The following is a 22,863-nucleotide window of genomic DNA, read 5'->3' on the forward strand; positions in this document are numbered from 1 at the left end:
AGACCTTAGCATAACATTCCTCTCACAGCTTTCAGCTTGAAGAAAACTAGAATCCAGAGACCATTATAGCAAAAGGATGAAGTAGAAGGGTTGAGGATACAAACCAAAAGGAGCTTTGTATGAGAAACAATTATCCTGCAACAAATTTTTAAAAGCAACAGTACTTATTACTTCAACCCCATCAGAAACCTCAGCATATCGCCTTCTACACATAGTGAGGAAAAGGCTGTGAAGAACTGAGTTTCTGCTTTTAGAAAAAGAAAAAAAGGGCAGGGGGTGGGACGGGCAAGACAGTTAAACGTACTTACAGGTATACATTTTTCTGCTCCCTCCTTTAGCTGCCAGGAAAGCTGGAAACAAGGGGAGGAAACAGAAAAAGGAGGAAAAAAAGGAATAAGAGATGGGTTTAGGTTTGTTTGTTTTGTTTTGTTTTTTAGGGGGGGTTCCCTTTCTCTCTTCTATCGTAAGAGAAGCTCTTTCCATTGCACAGGGGAGGCCCCATACGTGCCAGCCCCCCTGGGAGACCTGCACAAACCCGGTCTCCAAGCGGGCACTGCCCTGCCAATCACATGGCGTACTGTTATATTAAACAAAAGAAACAGGGGATGCTTACTTTTACCCATGATGCCTAGCGGGGGCAGGAGCGGGGTGGGGGGGATAAAAACCAGTTGTAGCCGGTTTATAACCTCAGGACATGGAATTATCTCTTAATTTTTAAAAGTCATTTGTGGTACAAAAGTCAGTCTCCCCACCCTAACTATCACCCCCATTATTCTGGACTAGTGCCAAACTTTGCCTTCATTCATGAGAGCTAGTTTCCTCTCAAATCATGATGCTTTAACTGTTTAGTTTCCAAAGCCAACATCCAAGACAGGAAATCACAGCATCAATACCAAACCCCAAATTACCAAAAAATGAAGACACTGGCAACCAAGCTCCTTTTCTTTATCCCTTATTGCTAGTGCTAGGGAACAGACACTGATAAGACACTAGATAAATTTACTAAAGATTTTTTTCCTGAAGCTGTCTCACAGGTAGATAGCTCATTTAGCCCTATCAATTCATACCACTCAGGGCAGTTGAATCCACATCTAACAAAAATCATATAGCAAGGTTTCACAGCAAAGTAGTCGTAACAGTACATGCAAACTATAAAAATGGCTTAGGCCCTTGTAATATATATTTTACAACAATTTCTCCTAATTAACATTTTTTTTTGTTTTATAACAAATGTCTCCAATCACTTTATAAGGAGTTTATATTTCCCAAGAGTACTGATTAGGGGTCAGAAAGCGGTGGGAAAGAAATCCAAGCCAACCAAAGAGGAGGTAAGGCAGCGGTAACTGTTTTGGCGATCTACTAGCTGGACGATCTTTACTCTAGGATCTCTGCAAGAAAATAATTCTTTATAAACAGTAACAGGGAATAATGGGGGCAGGGGAGAGATTTCCTTACTTTTCAATTGATATCTCTTATCAATATATCACCCAAATATGTGCCTCACTTAGGCCCCTGAAACTCAAATCATAACTGTACTTACTCCATCAGAATCTCTCACAAGGGACTTCCTTGGTGGTCCAAGTGGGTAAGACTCCGTGCTCCCAATGCAGGGGGCCCGGGTTCGATCCCTGGTCAGGGAACTAGATCCCACATGCATGCCACAACTAAGAAGTCCGCATGACGCAACTAAAAAAAAAAAAAAAAAATCCCGCATGCCGCAACTAAGACAAATAAATAAACATGTTTAAAATGCCTTAAAAAAAAAAGAATCTCCTACAAAACTCGTTTTGTCCAAATATTAAAGCTTCTAGAGTCTAGAGAATAGAGAAAAATAATTGATACCCTACCCAAAGATATTAATTTGTAAATAAAAGTTTTCCTGAGCAATCTAATATTAACTTCAATTTTCAGAAAAGGAATACTGAGCTAAATTTGAAATAGGTGGTATTGATCACTGGCATAAGGCATTCAATAATTTACAAACTACAAAGGAAAACCCTACATCTACAACTACACCAAGCTAAGCTTCAAATGGTTGATGTTGTACCATCTCAGTACTTAATAGAAGCCCATCAGAGGTCTCCAGATCTAGATACTATCATTTTAGGAGGTAAAGGAAAACATGATGTCTGTGATAAATGGGGGAAAGAAAATAATCAATTTTCCTCTTAACACATTTCCACAAAATACCAACTATGAATTTCAAACTGAAGTTCACTAGTTTCATGTTTAATTAGGGTAGGGAAGACTGTCCATCTTTTAACAATCATTCAGAGGTCATGCCCATTTAAATCCATACATTTGACTGCATTTAAACATTGGTCAGCCCGTGTGCCACAACTAGAGAGCCCGCGTGCCGCAATGAAGAGCCTGCATGCTGCAACGAAAGATCCTGCATGCCGCAGTGAAGATCCTGTATGCCGCCACAACTAAGACCTGACGCAGCCAAATAGATAAATATTAAAATAAATAAATTTAAAAAAAACACTGGTTATCAGTGTTTAAGATAACATAAAAGGCTTAGATACAGTTAAGCTGTCGGGAGTGATTACCTTTAGCAAAGAGTTAATTCTCCAACACTGTACAGGCTAAGACAGTATACTATGTTTACTACAATGCCTGCCTTTACATTAAACTGATTAGTAGTCCAGAGGTGCCAGAGATGCTCTCAAACCAACAGGTATTTTTCTTCAGGATCCTCAAAAATTAAGAACTATCTGGTAGCCAGTGACCCTGCTCTTTTCAGCTAAATCATCATCATCCAAAACCAAAGGTATTTAACTGTGTAAGCTGAAAACTTTCAATTTAGAAATACTCCTTGGTAAATGTTATCCAAGTTGTGATGCTCTGAAGAATATCAAATTCTTTAAGAAAAAGAAAAGATCTAACATTCACGGAGCATGTAATACACTAAATATTTATTTAATCCATGCAACAAACCAGAAAAGTGAGGTCCTTTCCCCGTTTTATAGATATGGAAACTAACTTGGTAAAATTAAGAAATTTGAATGAAGTCACTCATTCAGCTAACTCATTCAGTAGATGCTGGCTCCAATGTCCACACTTGGTCCACTACAGCATGATGACTTGAGCATTTCTTGGCCAAAACTCAAGAGCCCAGTTCACTATGCTTGCTGTGCCAATCTCCATTCTATGCCACTGGACTAAAGAAAATATCAGCCAAATACAACTGAAGTAAAACACAAACTCTTTGATTTCTACTCCTAGAAGACTTCATCCAGGACTTCTTTTGAAAGGCTAATAAGCATATACAATCTAGATATGTACAAAAGACATGATAGATAAACATCTGGGAAGGTCAAATCATAAAGGGTAATAATCATTGTGAGGAAAGAGGTGATTATCTATCTGGACTCAGGAAACAGGATTCAAATTAATTATAACTAAAAGCTGGAAGGTACTCCTAAAAGACAAATATGAACTTCAGAGAATCAAATAATTTTTTTAAAACCTCAGCAATATCAGAAACAAATTTACAAAAACTATTTAGTTACCCATCTCTGCTCTTTACAAATTTTATAAGCAATTTGCTAAATTTTTTGTGCCAGTTTTTTTTTTTTTTTTTTTTTTTTTTTTTTTTTTGCAGTACACGGGCCTCTCACTGTTGTGGCCTCTCCCGTTGCAGAGCACAGGCTCCGGACGCCCAGGCTCAGCGGCCATGACTCATGGGCCCAGCCGCTCCACGGCATGTGGGATCTTCCCGGACCAGGGCACGAACCCGTGTCCCCTGCATCGGCAGGCGGACTCTCAACCATTGCACCACCAGGGAAGCCCTGTGCCAGTTTTGATATATATCCTTGGGCTCAGAGAACAAATGGATCAAAATTAGAACCACTGCTAAAGTTTAAAAAATAAGATCTAGGGCCTCCCTGGTGGCGCAGTGGTTGAGAGTCCGCCTGCCGATGCAGGGGATACGGGTTCGTGCCCCGGTCTGGGAGGATCCCATATGCCGCGGAGCGGCTGGGCCCGTGAGCCATGGCCGCTGGGCTTGCGCATCCGGAGCCTGTGCTCCGCAACGGGAGAGGCCACAACAATGAGAGGCCCGCATACCGCAAAAAGAGAAAAAAAAAAAAAAAAAATAAGATCTAGTTTTTCTTTTTTTCCCCCCGCCCACCACAAAAAATCTATTTTTTTAAAAAAGCCAACTGAAAAATGTTAACATACACCTAAGATTACTTTGTATAAAATTCACAAGCTATTTGTTGGTGTGCAAAGGAAACAAAAAAACAAAACAAACAAAAAAAACCCCAAACCAAGCTAAAGTTAAAAATCCCAAGCTAAAAACCCATGCTGCATAGCTGTTAGTCCTCTCCTGCAAACTCCTTATAGTTCTGTTCTCAGTGGGTCTAGTCTATTTGGAGAAATCAGCTCATGATTTTGAAATTACTACTATTACAGTATCAGATCAAAGAAGAGTAGAACCCCATTCATATGATCAATAAGCTTCCATTTTTTCATTAAGTGTAGATAAGCTCAACTAATCAAAATGAGAAGTTAATTCTTAAGGCATGGGAGTTCTTCTCCACGTATTTAGAAACAGTACATGCAATCAAGCAGTACTACAAAGAAAACCATTTTGCTGCCCCAAGCTTGATGCACAAATTGGGAATTACTTCCAGAATAAAGCACTGATTTAGTCTTTAAAAACAAGTGATTCATGCTCATTAGGTAAAATAGAATAATTCCTATTTTAATGGGGGAAAAATCAGTCTTCAATTACTTCTGAGTTATAAATTAGTGACTGACTGATGATACTTAAGTGTCTACCACTAATTGGGAGGATGTATTCATTAAAAATTTGGTTAAAGCAAATAAAATCTAACTACGCTGATCCAGCAGAATATGGACTGGGTCTTACACAGATACTAAAGAAAATGAGAACAAGAATTCCTGTTCTGAGATAGTATTTAAATTAAGGAGTACTGTTTTTTTTCAAAGTAGTATTCCTCAATGTGTTCCGTCCTGGGTTTATAGGAAATAAAATTGTTGTAGAGGGAACTCGCTGGTGGTCCAGTGGTTAGGACTCAGTGCTTTCACTGCCAGGTCCCAGGTTCAATCCCTGGTCGGGGAACTAAGATCCTGCAAGCCACGTGGTGTGGCCATTAAAAAAAAAATTGTTGTAGAGGCGACAAAGATCTCTACTGTTCAAGTACTGCAAATAATAAAAAGTTACTCTTATACCCTACTCTCAATGACTTAATCAGCATATAGAAGAAGCAAATTACATCAAACATTTCATCTCTCATGAGACATAAAGTGTTCCTAGACCAGTCTTTTCTATGAGGGTGGTTTACCCTCCCAAGGGCACTGGGAAATTTCACTATCCCTAGGAAAAAGAAACATGAAAATCATCTAGAGCATTAAGTTAGTATTTAACACCTACAAAATAATAATTCTCTTCCAAAAGACAAAGCAACTCCAGCGGGGATCCACAAGGTATTTAACTAGTATAGCCTCAGGGACTTTCCTGATGGCGCAGTGGTTAAGAATCCACCTGCCAATGCAGGGGACACAGGTTTGAGCCCTGATCCGGGAAGATCCCATGTGCCGTGGAGCAACTAAGCCCGTGCACCACAACTATTGAGCCTGCGCTCTAGAGTCCACAAGCCACAACTACTGAGCCTGTGTGCCACAACTACTAAAGCCCACGCGCCTAGAGCCCATGCTCCACAACAGAAGCCACCGCAATGAGAAGCCCACGCACTGCAACGAAGAGTTGCCCCCGCTCGCCGCAACTAGACAAAGCCCATTCGCAGCAACAAAGACCCAATGCAGCCATAAATAAATAAGTAAATACATACATTTAATTTTTAAATAAATAAATAAATAGTATAGCCTCAAATCTCTAACTTATTCTCATCCTTGTATCAGCAGCATGCTATTGATTCTTAGGGGACCAGGCCTGAGAACATCTCATTTCCTAATACTTGACTGTTGTTTTCATTCTCTCCTATCTGTACCTTCCCTGTACCTTTATAGGGGCACCAAGTTCTTTTCAGACAAGTCACATTTAAATGTTCATACACATCTGACAATAAAAATGCAACTCAAGAAACTTCCCTGGCAGTCCAGTGGTTAAGACTCCACGCTTCCACTGCAAGGGGGCATGGGTTCCATCCCTGGTCAGGGAACTAAGATTCCGCATGTCATGTGGCACAGCCAAAAAACTAAACTAAACAGACAGACGAACAAAAAACAAAAATTTCAACCCAAACATCCTAAACACCTGTCATCAACTAAGTGCCACAGAGAAAAGTCATGTTTTAGTAGTCAAATTAACATTCTGTCATAGATTTTCTAAGCACATGGATTCTTTTTGACCTGGCTTCTTCCTGTTACTAGGTATCCACCAGTGTCTCTCCCTCTCTAGCTTTCAAAGGGTAGAGCTCCCAGTCTGTGAGCAGCTTTGCTTAAAGTTTCAGATATTTTACTCTGCATTAAGCTTCCCATCTTTCGCTTCTGTTGTAAAGACTGCTCTTAGTTTTATCACTAAATCACAGACAATGCCTATAACATATATATTACATACACACACACACGCGCGCATGCATGCACACACGCACGCACACACACACACACAGAGCTACCCACTGTATGCTCATGTTCCACTCAATCTCTGACTTTAAAAGAGCCTCCAGGGACTTCCCTGGTGGTCCAGCAGTTAAGACTGAGCTCCCAATGCAGGGGGCTTGGGTTCAGTCCCTGGTCGGGGAACTAGATCCCTGCATGCTGCAACTAAGAGCCCACATGCCGTAACCAGAAGATCCTGCATGCCACAATGAAGATCCCTCGTGCCACAACTAAGACCTGGCGCAGCCAAATAAACATTAAAAAAAAAAAAAAAAAAGAGCCTGCAACAAGGAAGAATTTAAGATAAAATAAATTATCACAGCTACACGACTTCCATAAACTTTAAAAATCTATCCTCTACTTTAATAATTACCACACTGAATTCCTCTGCTCAACAGGCTATGCTAAAACTAGATCTAACTATCCATTAATGATCAGAGATGGAGAAATCGCTTTGGAATCTAACCTACTGTCCTGACTGGGCAAGTTAAGAATTCACTTCAATCTGTGACAAACTTGGTACACTTATGAGACAACCAGTTACTAGAATTTCAGGACAACCACCTCATATCACACTAATGAGACAAATGGAGGCCAACATAAAAGGAAAGATTTGGAAAGAGAAAAGTGGTAAATGTCTGATTGTCAAATTTAAATATCTTCAAAATATGTTCTCTGTATTTTCAACATTAAAATTAACAACCTCAGTAACAGTGACACTTTCGGTCAGCTAATTCTTTGTTCTAGAGTCTGTCCTGTGCACTGCAGGATGCTTACTCTGGCCTCTACATACTAGACACCAGTAGTAGTACCACCACCACCAGTTTTGAGAACCAAAAATGTCCCCATACACAGCCAAATGTCCTGTAGGGAGCAAAATCCTTCCCAGTTAAAAACCATCACATTAGAGTGAACACCACCAACATGATTTTACTCTCAAAGAGGTCTGTGGCTAGTATTACCAACAACCTCAACCCTGAAGTTTAACACAAATACTACCAGAGGAAGTAAGAAAAGTAAGAATAGTGTCAAATACCTTTAGGGGTGGGGAAGGATAATGACTAGGAGGGAGCATGAAAAAGGCTCCTGGGTGGAGTAATCTTTTCTGTATCTCTATCTAGGTGGTCACCTTATAAAACATTTTTTGTATTTATACTACACCTCAATTAAAAAAAAAAAAGTTTACCAAAAAACCCCAAAACAAAACAGAGGGACTTCCCTGGTGGCGCAGTGGTTAAGAATACGCCTGCCAATGCAGGGGACACAGATCTGATCCCTGGTCTGGGAAGATCCCACATGCCGTGGAGCAACTAAGCCCGTGCACCACAACTACTGAACCTGCACTCTAGAGCCCACGAGCCACAACTACTGAACCTGTGCGCTACAACTACTGAAGCCCGCATGCTCTAGAGCCTGCGTGCTGCAACTACTGAAGCCAGCGTGCAACAAAGAAGTATCTGGCCCAAAGTGTCACTATTACTGAGGTTGTTCATTTTAATGTTGAAAATATAGAGAACATATTTTGAACATATTTTAAAGAGCCCATGCTCTGTAACAAGAGAGGCCACCGCAATGAGAAGCCCGCACATCGCAACAAAGAATAGCCCCCACTCCTCACAACTAGAGAAAGCCCGCACGCAGCAACAAAGAACCAATGCAGCCAAAAAAATAATAAAATAAATAAATTTTAAAAAAAACTGATAGGCAAGAAGCTTGATAGTATTTCCTTGCTTCAATGCTGCTAGAAATCAGGTGCAAAAGGTACAGAACCAAGACAACTGAGGAACAGGGAGATGAGTACCTAAATATTTCTTGGTGATGCAATGATTTACTCTTGAATTCAAGAGAGTTGACAGTATTCAGGTCCTTCCTTTAGCCACACAGCTCCAATTACTCATTCTTTTTTACCTACAAAGCTTTCTAAGATTGATAATCACATCTGAGATTAGGGTCATATATATCCTGTTCACTGAGACTTTCATACCTTTGATTTTGGAAGTTAAGAATGGCCCTTCAAAAACCCCTCTAACAAGAAAATCTCTAAGTAGCATTAAAGAGGTCTGCATGAGATCAGGTATGAAATATACTGGCTCCTAACACTAAGACAGTTGCTTATCCCCAAGCAAAAACCCCACTCAAACAGGAACTGGATTCTCTACTCCAACAAGTAGGGCAGATAAAGGGGATAATCTGAAACAAAAAGGAAAGTAGGAGGGATCATAAAAACTGAACAGCTTGTGTGCCTGTAAGAGTGGACCGGAATATTTTCAGACCAAGAAAGCAATTCCTAATACTGACTGAAATAGTAACTACAGAGAAGTTTAGAAGATCTTCCTATATCCTACTTGTACATCCATAAATTTCTTAGAAAAAAAAAATGTCATCAGACCAGATATTTTATGCTTCATTGCTTTTTATATCCAAGGCAATGGTATTAAGATCCCTTTTTGAAGGGTCTTTTAAAAAAGAAAAATTCATTAACCAAACATTTCCAGTTGAATAAAAAATACTGTAGCTATGGCTTTGAAAACTAAAACAATATCTCTTAAAACACTTTTTATAAGGAAGAAAAGATGAAGAGCACTGATTTTATTTTTCCATTTCTTCTAATATAATGAGAGCAGAACAGTCTTATGTAACCTGGGGAGAATGTGAAGACGACAGTTACCTCAAATAGGATTACTTGACTTTTGGCGCTGAACGTCTCAGACTACCCAATGGAGTGCAAGGGAAAGATTAATGTTTCTCAGGGAAATAAGTCATGACGTTTTTACAAATAATCAAAATTACATCATGTTGCCCTGAAGCGGAAGCATCTGCATAAGAAAAATTTCTTCTGTAGGGACCTAGCACTATGTCTTTAAAAAACACCAACTATACTGCAATGGATTCAAAACACCACTACTGCTATATAGGTTAAGTTCCCAAAACTAAAATGTTTAGTTTGTTTAATACACCTAAGTTTAATACACCTAAATGTAAAAGAAGGATTAATGAAAGAGATGTCCCTACTTCAGTGACTTTGTATGTTTGCATATTCAAATATTACATTCCTTTAAAATGCTGCTGCTCTACTGAAAATTGTCGGAAATAATAAACAATAAGCTACCAAAACACCAATCCCAAATCACAAAGCTCTAGTAGGTATTTAGAACTGTCAAATATCCAAGGTTAAATGAGAATCAGGAACTTTAATAGCAAGTTAAGGAGTGATTCAAAGGGGGAAAATACATTAGATTTAGACTTATTCAAGAAGGTGAGACTACTACTGGGCAACCTTTTTTTTTAATTTTTAAATATTTATTTATCTATTTATTTATTTACGTTGTGCTGGGTCTTAGCTGCAGCACGTGGGGTCGCAGCATGTGGGGTATTTGTTGTGCCATGCGGGCTCTTTAGTTGCAGCATGCGGACCTCTTAGTTGCAGCATGCAAACTCTTAGTTGCAGCACACGTGTGGGATCTGGTTCCCTAACAAGGGTCCCCTGCATTGGGAGCACCGAGTCTTACCCACTGGACCACCAGGGAAGTCCCTGGGCAACCATTTTTAAAACATCCATGAAAGTCAATATCTGGCTGACTTTTCTTTGATTAGGATGTTCTTTCAAAAAACACAATCTGGGGATAACTACCTCCAACTTATTACAAGTATTCACCAAATAGCAGCTCATCTGCCCAGTTATATCACCATTATTCTAGGAAAAGAATTCATCTATACCACAGATTGGCCTTTTTCTGTAGAGGGCCAGACAGTAAATATTTTAGGCTTTGAGGGCCTTAACTTTTTTTTTTTTTTTTTGCAGTACGCGGGCCTCTCACTGTTGTGGCCTCTCCCGTTGTGGAGCACAGGCTCCGGACGCGCAGGCTCAGCGGCCACAGCTCACAGGCCCAGCCACTCCGCGGCATGTGGGATCTTCCCGGACCGGGGCACGAACCCGTGTCCCCTGCATCGGCAGGCGGGCTCTCAATCACTGCGCTACCAGGGAAGCCCAGAGCCTTATCTTTGTTGTGACTATTAACTCTGATACTGTAGCAGTGTGAAAGCTGTCATCGACAATATGTAATAAATAAGGGTGATAATTTCCAATGAAACTTTATTTATGGACACCAAAATCAGAATTTTGTATAACTTTCACATATCATGAAATATCCTTATTTTGATTTTGTTCAACCATTTAAAACCATAAAAAGCATTCATAATTCTTAGCTCACAGACTGGACAAAAACAAGCAGCAAGCAAAGTCTGGTCTACCAGCCCTTAGTTTTGCTGACTCCTGATCTACACTTCTCATTTATTTTTTTTAAAAAATAAATTTATTTATTTTACTTTCGGCTGTGTTGGGTCTTTGTTGCTGTGCGTGGGCTCTCTCTAGTTGCGGCGAGCGGGGGCTACTCCTCATTGCAGTGTGCAGGCTTCTCAATGCGGTGGCTTCTCTTGTAGAGCACTGGCTCTAGGTGCAGGGGCTTCAGCGATTGGGGCGCGTGGGCTCAGTAGTTATGGCTTGTGGGGTCTAGAGCACAGGCTCAATATGGCTGTGGTGCATTGGCTGAGTTGCTCCGCGGCACGTGGGATCTTCCCAGACCAGGGATCGAACCTGTGTCCCCTGCATTGGCAGGCGGATTCTTAATCCACTGCACCAACCAGAGAAGTCCCCCTCTCATTTTTTTCAATTTATTTATTTAATTTATTTATTTTTGGCTGCATTGGGTCTTCGTTGCTGCACACGGGCTTTCTCTAGTTTCGGTGAGTGGGGGCTACTCTTTGTTGCGGTGCGCGGGCTTCTCATTGCGGTGGCTTCTCTTGTTGTGGAGCACGGGCTCTAGGCACATGGGCTTCAGTAGTTGTGGCTTGAAGGCTCTAGAGCGCAGGCTCAGCAGTTGTGGCGCATGGGCTTAGCTGCTCCCCAGCATGTGGGATCTTCCCAGACCAGGGCTCGAACCCATGTCCCCTGCATTGGCAGGCGGATTCTTAACCAATGCGCCACCAGGGAAGCCCTCTCATTTACTTTTATTAAACACTTCAAATTTACAGAAAAGTGTAGAGAATAATATAACAACCATTTACTTATCACACTAGCTTAAGAGATATAACATTACAAATAAAACTGAAGCTAAGGGCTTCCCTGGTGGCGCTGTGGTTGAGAGTCCGCCTGCCGATGCAAGGGACGCGGGTTCGTGCCCCGGTCCAGGAAGATCCCACATGCCGCGGAACGGCTAGGCCCGTGAGCCATGGCCACTGAGCCTGCGCATCAGGAGCCTGTGCTCTTCATCGGGAGAGGCCACAACAGTGAGAGGCCCGCGTACCGCAAAAAAAAAAAAAAAAACTGAAGCTAAGTATTCCAATCCTATTTCTCTTTTCCTTTCCCCAAAGGTAATAACCACTACACTAAATTTGGTTTATCACTGCCATGCTATTTTTTTGGTTTTTTTTTTTTTTTAGTACTTTTACTTTATGTGTGCAGGTATAACTATATAAAACATATTATATCATTTTGCAAGTTTAAAATTTTTATGGGATTATATCATATGTATTTGTGTATCACTTTGCAGCTTACTTTTTTAACATTACCTTTGATAATTCATCCAGGTTGATACATGTAACTAGTTCATTCATCTTAAATGGTATACAGAACGCCAACTATGGGATATCACAATTTAGTTTTCTACTTCCTGTTCACTCAACAAATTAATTACATATTATATGGCAGGAATTGTTTTAGGTGCAAGGGCTACAACAGTGAATAAGGCAAAATTCTTCTCTCCATGGAGTTTACTCTGATAGACACTAGCACTTGCTCTGTACTGATATTACCTCTTTCCAAATGAAATCTCAAAAGTGACCCTAACCTAATTTTATCCAAAGCATAAAAGAAAGTGAAAAAAAAAGCCACCAATTTTATTTAGTAAATGGAAGAGAAATCCTTTCTCCTTCATTAAGGTTTGTTTAAAGATATTTCTTGCTAAGCTAAAGGAGATAAAAGAAAACTTCAAGAATAAATTTCACCCCAAATATCAAAATCATTAAGCTTCCAACATTTTAAAATTAGAACCCAGGGCTTCCCTGGTGGTGCAGTGATTAAGAATCGCCTGCCAACGCAGGGGACACGGATTCGAGCCCTGGTCCGGGAAGATGCCACATGCCGCGCAGCAACTAAGCCCGAGCGTCACAACTACTGAGCCTGCGCTCTAGAGCCCGCAAGCCACAACTACTGAAGCCTGTGCACCTAGAGCCCGTGCCGCACAACAAGAGAAGCCACCACAATGAAAAGCCCACGCACCACAACGAAGAGTAGCCCCTGCTCAATGCAACTAGAGAAAGCCCGCACGCAGCAACGAAGACCCAACACAGCCAAAAATAAATAAATAAAGTAAATAAATGTATTAAAAAAAAATTAGAACCCCGTTCACAGTTGCCTTCATCTAGACTTACACTACAAACAGGAAGTACTGATGATAAGACATCTGGAGCTTCCAGTTCCCGTTCCTCTTCATTTCCCAAAACCAGTGTCAAGCAATAAGGAAGATAAAGATCAGCAGTAGATCTAAATCTTTTGGTCAACAGAAGGAAATATTATAGTAATCCAAAACTTAATGGAACTGAGATTAACAGGCCTAGAAGACAAGTTTTGCTCCTTGGAAATAAAATGACAGACTTGGAATTAAACAAGACATCACCACCAACAATAATAAATTAATGAAACAGTCTCCAATGCTCTTTTAATTCCAAAGGAGACGGTAACTTTGAACACATCTCATACCCTTGAATTAGTCAAATTTCCTGTCACTGCTTAAGGATGTGTATGAAAACTAAGTTAGTTTCATTTAACTGCTGCCAGTAGGCCATGAATGTGCGATAAAATAAAGAATGTATGTAGGGTCATGGTGCCACCAAAGGTAACCCCCTCCCTACTCTGGGCAAGTGAAAGCCTACTAATAAGTTCTAAGTTCACTAAACAAAATTTAAATCTACGGAATAAAACAAATCACCTTCACCCTAAAAGCAGAGAAATGCGATGAGGAAGAAGACAAATAACTGAACAATGAGCAGAAAACTAGTTGAAAAGGAAATGAGTCCTATAAGGCATTTGGTCTTATTTGTCTTAACATACCCATTCCCTAAAAACCATATAACCCTGCTGATTTAGCAGTGTTTGGCTTTCTGCCTCTGCCTACTGGGAGTTTAACAAGAACTCCAGTAAGGAGTTTCCACGAGAGCAGTCAGCTGGGAACTATATATGCTCCTTATTCCTGAAGTCGTCCTGATTTTAAGACTGTGGTGACAAGAAATCAACTTGTCAAAACTTTTACATTTAGACTGACAATTGAGAGGTTTGAAGCACATTTCAAAAAAGTAAAATTTACTTCTAAAATGCGTACTCCTCTTCCCAACAATTGGCTACAGTTACATGCCCAATAATCAAAATCCAAAGATATCTGCATTTAAGGAAGGAAATTCTAATAAGGCACAAAAGTGCTTTCAAAGGCACTTGAAGACAGTACTCATCAGTGTCCAGCCACACTACTTCCCTCAAATTTAGATTTAAATTGAGTTGTTTTAGAAACTCTCATAACCTGTTGGTGTGAATATATTAAATATAAATACAAATTATTGGAAGATAATTTAGTATCTAACAAAATTTTAAATGTGCATGCCCTTTGGTCTAGTAATTATATTTCTAGGAATTTTACCTACAGACATACTAAAATGTATAAAGATGTATGTAAGATGTTTCACTGGAACCCTGGTTATGACAGTAGTCCCACACACTGGAAACACCCTAAATGTTCCTCAGAGGGGATAGAATAAGTACAAATTAAAATATATCCATACAATGAAATATTGCACAGCCACTAAGACAATGACAAACATTGTGTAATACACACACACACACACACACACACACACACGAAGAGTACAGCATAATGCTCAAGATTTTTTTTTTTTTTTTTTTTTTTTTTTTAAATTGCAGTACGCAGGCCTCTCACTGTTGTGGCCTCTCCCGTTGCGGATGCACAGGTTCAGCGGCCATGGCTCACGGGCCCAGCCGCTCCGCGGCACGCGGGATCTTCCCGGACTGGGGCACGAACCTGTCCCCTGCATCGGCAGGCGGACTCTCAACCACTGCGCCACCAGGGAAGCCCCAATACTCAAGAATCAGAGCATAACAGTCAAACTTCCTGATTTTGTATCCCAGCTCTTTTACTGACTAGGTATGTGACCTTGGGCAAATCACTTAAGCTCTCTGCGCCTCAGTTTTTTTTATCTGTAAAATGGGAATGATGACAGCGTCTACCTTTAGAGTATTGTGAGGATTAAACAAGTTAATTAATGTGAAGTGCTTAAAATAGTGCCTGCACATAGAAAAGCCCAGTAAATGTTAGTTATTACTAAAAACATATCCAAGGGAATTCCCTGGCGGTCCAGTGGTTAGGACTTGGAGCTTTCAGTGCCGTGGGCATGGGTTCGATCCCTGGTTGGGGAACTAAGATCCTGCAAGCTGCACAGTGCAGCCAGAAAAAACAAAAACAAAGAAACCACATATCCAAGGTATTAAATGGACATGGGCAAACAATTACAATGGCTAAAACTAAAACAACAGAAGTTGGGATAGACACAGATAGATGGAATAAAGAGAAGTTTTGAAAATAGAATTTTCAGGATTTGGTAAGCTTAATTCGCACTCTGACCCAAGTTGTAAAAGGTGCTGATATGTTGTTCCTCCTATGTTGGTTACTTAATTTATAAATACATTGTATCTAGTATTGCAGTTATTTTAATACCTGTTTTCTCTTCTGTACTATGTATCTTCTTGAGGACTGAGGCTGTATCGTTTATCTTTACATACTCTACAACACCTATGTGTATGTCTTTTACATAGTAGGTGTACAATAAACACCTAATACCTATGAATGTTCATATGAATATATGAATGGTCAGGCTTTTTCAGTTCCCCACAACCAGCCGATTTAAGTGGTTACAAAGTAAACAGAGCTCCATGGAAAAGAGACCCAAGTTTTCTCTTTAACTGTCATTTTCCTAAACCAAACCAGTCTATGAGAGAGAAAACCACCTGGGGTCTATACTCTAGGAATTGGAAAAATAACCCTGGTATTATATATAAAAATAATCACTGATCAGAGCCTAGGATTTTCTGACATAATTTGGGATTTAGGACTACCGATGAAATTACAAAACAGACTTTATGAACTACGTAATCAGCATTCCTAAAATAAGTTTAATAACCTAGCAGTACTCGAATTATGTTTACTCAATGCTGACTAAGAGAATAATAGCAATGAAAGTTACTAAAGAGCAAGACCTGCAGGCAATAGGAAAGGTATACAGCCATAAAGTTGAATATTCTTTCCCAACAAAGTTCTGGTATCCATGAAAAGATTTTCACCCTTAAAATTTTCATTTAAAGAATAAGTAAATTCTCTACATATAGATTTGAAAAAAATCTCCTATATTATTAAATGAAAAAAAGCAAGACGTGGAAAACTATGCCATCTTTTGTGTAAAAAGAAAAACTAAAAATAAATTAACATTTGCTTGCATATATATAAAAAACTCTGAAATGATAGAAAAGAAAGGAATAACAATGATGGGGCTTAAAACTAAGCAGGTGAGAAACAATGATGAAAAACTTTTCACTGTGTATCTTGATTTTTTTTTTTAATCTGAACCAAACTTTTAACAATAAATAAAATGTTCCAACCATAACAAACAAATTCATTTACAAGAACGAAAGCTATTCGGAGTAACCTTGTTTCTAATACCGTAGAGAAAAATACTGTGATCCAAGGAGCTAGGTGAAATTAAAGCTCTCCATGATAGGAATCAGCTACCATATTATAGTAACAGCATCCCATTCAGTTTAGCTTTATACTGTTTGGCCCAAAATAAAAAAGAATGTGAACAGAAAAACCCAGTCTAAAATTCATATGGCATCTCAAGGGATCCCAAATAGCCAAAACAATCTTGAAAAAGAAGAGGAGTCAGAGGACTTACACTTCCTGACTTCAAAATTTACTACAAAGCTAGAGTAACTGAATCACTGTGGTACTGGCATAAAGACAGACATACAGACGAATGGAACAGAGACTCCAGAAATAAAGCCTTGCATATATGGTCAAATGATTATCAACAAGGGTGTCAAGGCCATTCAATGGAGAAGGGACTGTCTTTTCAACAAATGGTGCTGGAAAAACTGGATATCCACATGCCAAAGAATAAAACTGGACCCTTACCTTAGAGCATATACAAATATTAACTCAAAATGGATCAAAGACCTAAACGTAAGAACTAAAAGTATAAAACTCTTAGAAGGAAACAGAGGAGGAAAAAGCTTCATGACATTGGAGTTGGCAAAAATTTCTTAATACAACACAAAAAATAGGCAACAAAAGAAAAAGTAAACTGGATCTCATCAAAATGAAAAATTTTGGGGACTTCCCTGGTGATCCAGTGGTTAAGACTCCGTGCTCCCAATGCAGGGGGCCCAGGTTCGATCCCTGGTGAGGGAACTCGATCCCGCATGCCGCAACTAAGACCCGGTGCGGACAAATAAACAATTTTTTAAAAAATTAAAAATTTTTGTGCATCAAAGGACATTATCAACAGAGTAAAAAAAAACCCCACAAAATAGGAGAAAACATTTGCAAATCATATATCTGATACAGGATTAATATCTAGTATAAGGCACTCCTACCACTCAACAACAAGAAAACAAACAACCCAATTAAAAAATGGGCAAGGCCTTGAATAGACACTTCTCCAAAGAAGATATACGAATGACCAATAAGCACATAAAAAGATGCTCAAAATCACTAATCATTAGAGAAATGCAAATCAAAACAATGAGATACCACTCCATAGCAATTAGGATGGCTTTTATGAAAACAAAAATTAAAAAAAAAAGAAAGAAAATAGCCAAGTGTTGGTAATAAGAACACAGAGAAATTGGAATCCTCGTACATTGCTGATGGGAATGTAAATGATATAGTCACTGTAGAAAACAGTATGACAGTTCCTCAAAAAATTAAACATAGAATTGCCATATGATCCAGCAATTCCAATTCTGGGTATATACCCAAAAGAACTGAAAGCAGGGACTCAAACAGATGTCTGTACATTCATGTTCACAGCAGCATCATACACAATAGCCAAAAGGTGGAAACAACCGAAATGCCCGTTGACAGATGAACAAATAAAACGTGGTAAAGTGTGTATATATATACACACATATATACACACACACATACATACATACATATATATATATATATATATATATATAAAATGGAATATTATTCAGCCTAAAAAGGAATGAAATTCTGACACATGCTACAACATGGATGAACCTTGAAGGCATTATGCTAAAATGAAATGAGCCAGACACAGAAGGACAAAAATTGTATGATTCTACTTACGTGAAGTCCTTAGAGTAGTCAAATTTACAGAGACAAAGTAGAATAGTGGTTGCCAGGGGCTAAGGGGAGGAATAATAGGGAATTATTTTTTAATGGGTACAGAGTTACTATTTGCCAGGCAGAGAGAAGTTAAAGGTCTTACAATTAGTAAGCAGCAAAGTAGAAATTTGAACCTAGGACTTTCCAACTGCAGAGCTATACTTTTAAAAGTGACCAAAACTTATTCTAGTTTAACCAAAGAAGGAAAGATTTCAACTAATTATGTAAAAATACCCCCAAGATTAGTACCAATACTAGACTATTTTCTCATATCCAGACACCAGAATTAAATGTATGCACAACACCAAGAACAGTTGGTTCTGAAGAACAAGAGAGTGCAAAGTTTTTCAGAATAACCAGCAAAACCTAATGTGACACTCTAGGCAACACGTGAAAGATGTGCTAAGCAGCCCCAGTAACAAGAAAATTAAAATGACCACTTTCAAAGGCTTCTTCAGATAATTCTTAAAGCTAGAAAACAATGGGTAAAAATCTCACTGCTTTCCTCCAACACACCTCTGCACCATAAAAGTGCCCCTTATACAGTCAGCTTCACACTCTCAACCAAACTGAATCTAGAAGACAGCAAAGAAGTCACACATAACTAGAGACACTTCTAAGTTTTATTTTTTGATACAACTTTATCATATTGTATTTTACTCCCTCCTGTGAATATTATCAGGTATTCAGCCAACCAGAATAGAAGGTTTAACCTGGAAATAGAAACTGCTCATATTCTAACCTTGGCTATACTCTTCTGTGACATCTACCACTCTGTCTTTGACAAAACTGGGAACCTACAATTTAATACCAGATATATATCAAGTCTTCGGTAGTATGAATGCAACAGTCTAAACAGTACATTACAGATGGTACCCCTTCATGTATAATAATTCATTAAATCTCAAAAAAAAATTTTTACACCACTATTTAAGCTAGAGACATCTTATTCCCTTGAACCCTCAAGGGTTTTCAAAGTTGCACTTGCTATTTTTAAGATGTTTCTGTCCGCTGCAAGCACAGCTGTAAAAGATCCTTTTCCAGTCACCCATACTCCTTGAAAGCTTTCAGTTCAATATTAATGCATTATACAGAACTCAACTGGGAAATAGCTCTCCAAGCAGAAGGTGAAGAGTTAAAAATGCAGGCTAATGAAAACTTGAGACTGAATCCTAGTGCAGTAAGAGACCCATATTCTGGGCTTCCCTGGTGGCGCAGCGGTTCAGAATCCGCCTGCCAATGCAGGGGACACGGGTTGGAGACCTGGTCCGGGAAGATCCCACATGCCACACAGCAACTAAGCCCGTGCGCCACAACTACTGAGCCTGCGCTCTAGAGCCCGCATGCCACAACTACTGAAGCCCACGGGCCTAGAGCCCGTGCTCCGCAACGAGAGAAGCCACTGAAATGAGAAGCCCGCACACTGCAACGAAGAGTAGCCCCCGCTCGCTGCAACTAGAGAAAGCCCGCGCGCAGCAACGAAGACCCAATGCAGCCAAAATTAATAAACAAATAAAATTAATAAATTTATATATTAAAAAAAGAGAGACCCATATTCTAGTTTCCATTCACTTGGCAGAAAATATCTGGATTTAATATACTCTTAAGATTGGGCTTCCCTGGTGGCACAGTGGTTGGGAGTCTGCCTGCTAGTGCAGGGGACACGGGCTCGAGCCCTGGTCTGGGAGGATCCCACATGCCACGGAGCAACTACGCCCGTGAGCCACAACTACTGAGCCTGCGCGTCTGGAGCCTGTGCTCCGCAACGAGAGAGGCCGCAATAGTGAGAGGCCCGTGCACCGCGATGAAGAGTGGCCCCCGCTTGCCACAACTAGAGAAAGCCCTTGCACAGAAACGAAGACACAACACAGCACCAATAAATAAATTAATTAATAAGCTCCTACCCCCAACATCTTCTTTAAAAAAATATATATATATATATGCAAAACTTTCAAATTCACAAGGCACTCAGACAAGGAACTCAGCAAGCATTCTTTACTAACTGAATTATAAAATGAGAAAAGAAGAGCATTAGAGTAACATAATAATTATTCATGGACACTACTACATGAGAAGAGTGTCATGCTACTCACATCATTTTCCATAGAATCTAATATAGGGTCTTCTAGCCAACCTGTCCAGGGCAGTAACAATACACATGACCAACTGCTTCAATCCATTTAATAACAACAATCAATCTAGCCATATAAATGTTAAAGAGTGGTTAGAAAAGTGCCTCTCCCTCCAAAATATGTTATCCTCTTGGGGAAATATTTTCAACATTTTTCGCTGGTAGCTCAACCTATTTAGTGGTGAACACCATTCAGGTAACCTTTATGCCTTTAAAGAACATAGGACAAATTTCTCAAAGTTTTGTTTTAATTTCAAGGCTAACGTATCATCTTTAAAGGACTGAAGAAAATCAAAGGTATTGTTCCTTCTTGCCTCTGATCCCCAGGTCTGTCTGCATGACTCACAGAAGAGAAAGAATGGGGGGCTTTACAGATTTCTTAGTGTGATACTACCATCTTTACAGAAAGGAAGGGTTTCTTGCTCCTGGCTCAAGGGATTCTGCTCACTCACAAAGTTGAAACCTTACTCTCCTGCTTCCTAGAACGTTAGATGAAAGAAGGTGGGGGCAGCAGCTCAGTAACAGTTATCCTCCTGAGAACTCACTGAAGGTGAGGGCCAAGCTGGATGAGCTGTGCCATTTGCCTTAGAAGATTCATAAGGAAAAAAACTGCAGCCTCCGAACCACTGAAGTTTCTAAAATATGCCTAGTCTAATGCCACCATACTAGTTCTCTGAAAAACCAGCACACTAAAGCAGTCAATTCCCTCATTCAAGAGTGACAACCCTTAAACAACAACAACAACAACCACCCATAAAGAACTACAGGGAAGCAGGATATCAAGGACGCAGTACTGCCTTCTGGAGGAGATGCTCTTTCATGGTCAAATAATTTCCAGAAGCTTTGCATCCTTTAGCCGTTCTTTTACCACTCCTAATACACAATGTATATTTAGACACGCAAGGCTCTGGGACATCATGTTGTAAAGAAATCTGCCTTAACTTAACGCAGAATTTTTCAAAACCCTATTTGACCACATTATATTTTCATACAAGACCTATTAATATTGAGGAAAACTATCTTTCTTTTGTTTGTTTTGTTTTTGTAAAGGCAAAACAAAACTCTATAAGAAGTGTTAGGAGAATGGTAAGATCACAACTTTTGGAGTCAGGCAAAGTTGTTCAAATACTGGATTCACCACTTTTATTAATTTTTGAGATTCTAGCAAAATGACAACCTCCCTGGGAATTGAGTTTTCTCATCTGTAAAGTGATCATAATATCTCCCTCACAGAGTTACTGTAAGAATATAAATAGCATAAAGCCTTACACAAAGAAAGTGCTCAACAAATGAGTTTATATTTACATTTAAAAAATTCCCTTCAGGGACTTCCCTGGTGGCGCAGTGGTTAAGAATCTGCCTGCCAATGCAGGGGACACGGTTCGAGCCCTGGTCCAGGAAGATCTCACATGCCGCGGAGCAACTAAGCCCATGAGCCACAACTACTGAGCCTGAGCTCTAGAGCCCACGAGCCACAACTACTGAGCCCGTGTGCCACAACTACTGAAGCTGGCACGCCTAAGGGCCCATGCTCTGCAACAAGAGAAGCCACCACAATGAGAAGCCCATGCACTGCAATGAACAGTAGCCCCCGCTCGCTGCAACCAGAGAAAGCCCCTGTGCAACAAACACCCAACGCAGCCAAAAATAAATAAAATTAAATAAATAAATAAATAAATAATAAAAATTCCCTTCAAGTTCCAAAAGTTGCAAAAATGCAATTTTTTAAAATCTGAGGGAAAAATTACAGAATCCATGACTGAAATACTCCCTGAGAAGTGTAATTTCTCAGGATTTTGCAAACTTTTTAATCCACTGGACTGAGAAAGCCTTTAAATTTGCCACATTTAAGATGATATAGTGGGACTCCCCTGGTGGCACACTGCATAAGACTCTGCGCTCCCAATGCAGGATGCCCAGGTTCAATCTCTGGTCAGGGAACTAGATCCCACATTCATGCTGCAACTGAGAGTTCAAATGCCACAACTAAGGAGCTGGCGAGCCACAACTAAGGAGACCGCCTGCCGCAACTAGGACCTGGTGCAACCAAATAAATAGTATTTAAAAAAAAAAAAGAATGATACACAGGAACACACTACACCTACTGATAAAAAATGGATATGAACAGAACACATGTTGTAGAAGAATATTTATGGTTTCAGTGATAAAAAAGGGCCTTACATGAATATAAACAAGAAAAAATGAGTTGTGAAAAAGCTCAGCTTGTGTCAGCACATAATAACTAACAACTATACAGCGTTTTAGCTTATAAAACACCTTTACATGCATAATCTCATTTGACTGACAAAGAGACCTAGTGAAACAGATAAAGCAGCTACTGATCCTCATTTCTACGCTGAGAAAACTATGGCTTGGAGACTTCAAGTGACTCAACCAAGGTCACACAGATGATAAATAGAACCAAGACTCCAAACTTGTTCTTCTGCTCCCAGAACATAACAAATAGGGCATCTTCTAAATGTACGCAGCATTTTCTCAACCCACAGAATTATTCATATTTTAAAATACTTTTTGGGTGACAGGCACCATGCTAGGCACTGGAGACACAAAAGTAAAAAGACATGGTATCTCTTTATTTCAGAATGTTGTCAGACCACTGGGGGGAGACAAGCAATATTTATAAATTAGAGTGAGATCAAAGAAGAAAGC

The 22,863-nt window shown here is 39.7% G+C and overlaps 1 protein-coding gene across 4 annotated transcripts in view; it reads right to left on the reverse strand.

Moving 5' to 3' along the window:
* The window catches only part of GATAD2B (GATA zinc finger domain containing 2B), an 84,334-nt gene that overhangs the window by 54,875 nt on the left and 6,596 nt on the right, over positions 1-22,863 (reverse strand). The window contains exon 2 of one of the 4 annotated variants that reach the window (XM_082613179.1): positions 309-350. The exons of 2 other annotated variants lie outside the window; for them this stretch is intronic. The gene's annotated coding sequence lies outside the window, so the exon portion shown is untranslated. Of the gene's footprint in view, positions 1-308; positions 351-18,023; positions 18,083-22,863 lie in introns of all 4 variants that reach the window. One more of the 4 variants, XM_082613178.1, reaches the window with a different exon arrangement.

Source organism: Mesoplodon mirus, assembly GCF_964341445.2.
Source record: "Mesoplodon mirus genome assembly, chromosome: 3".
Classification (NCBI taxonomy): domain Eukaryota; kingdom Metazoa; phylum Chordata; class Mammalia; order Artiodactyla; family Ziphiidae; genus Mesoplodon; species Mesoplodon mirus.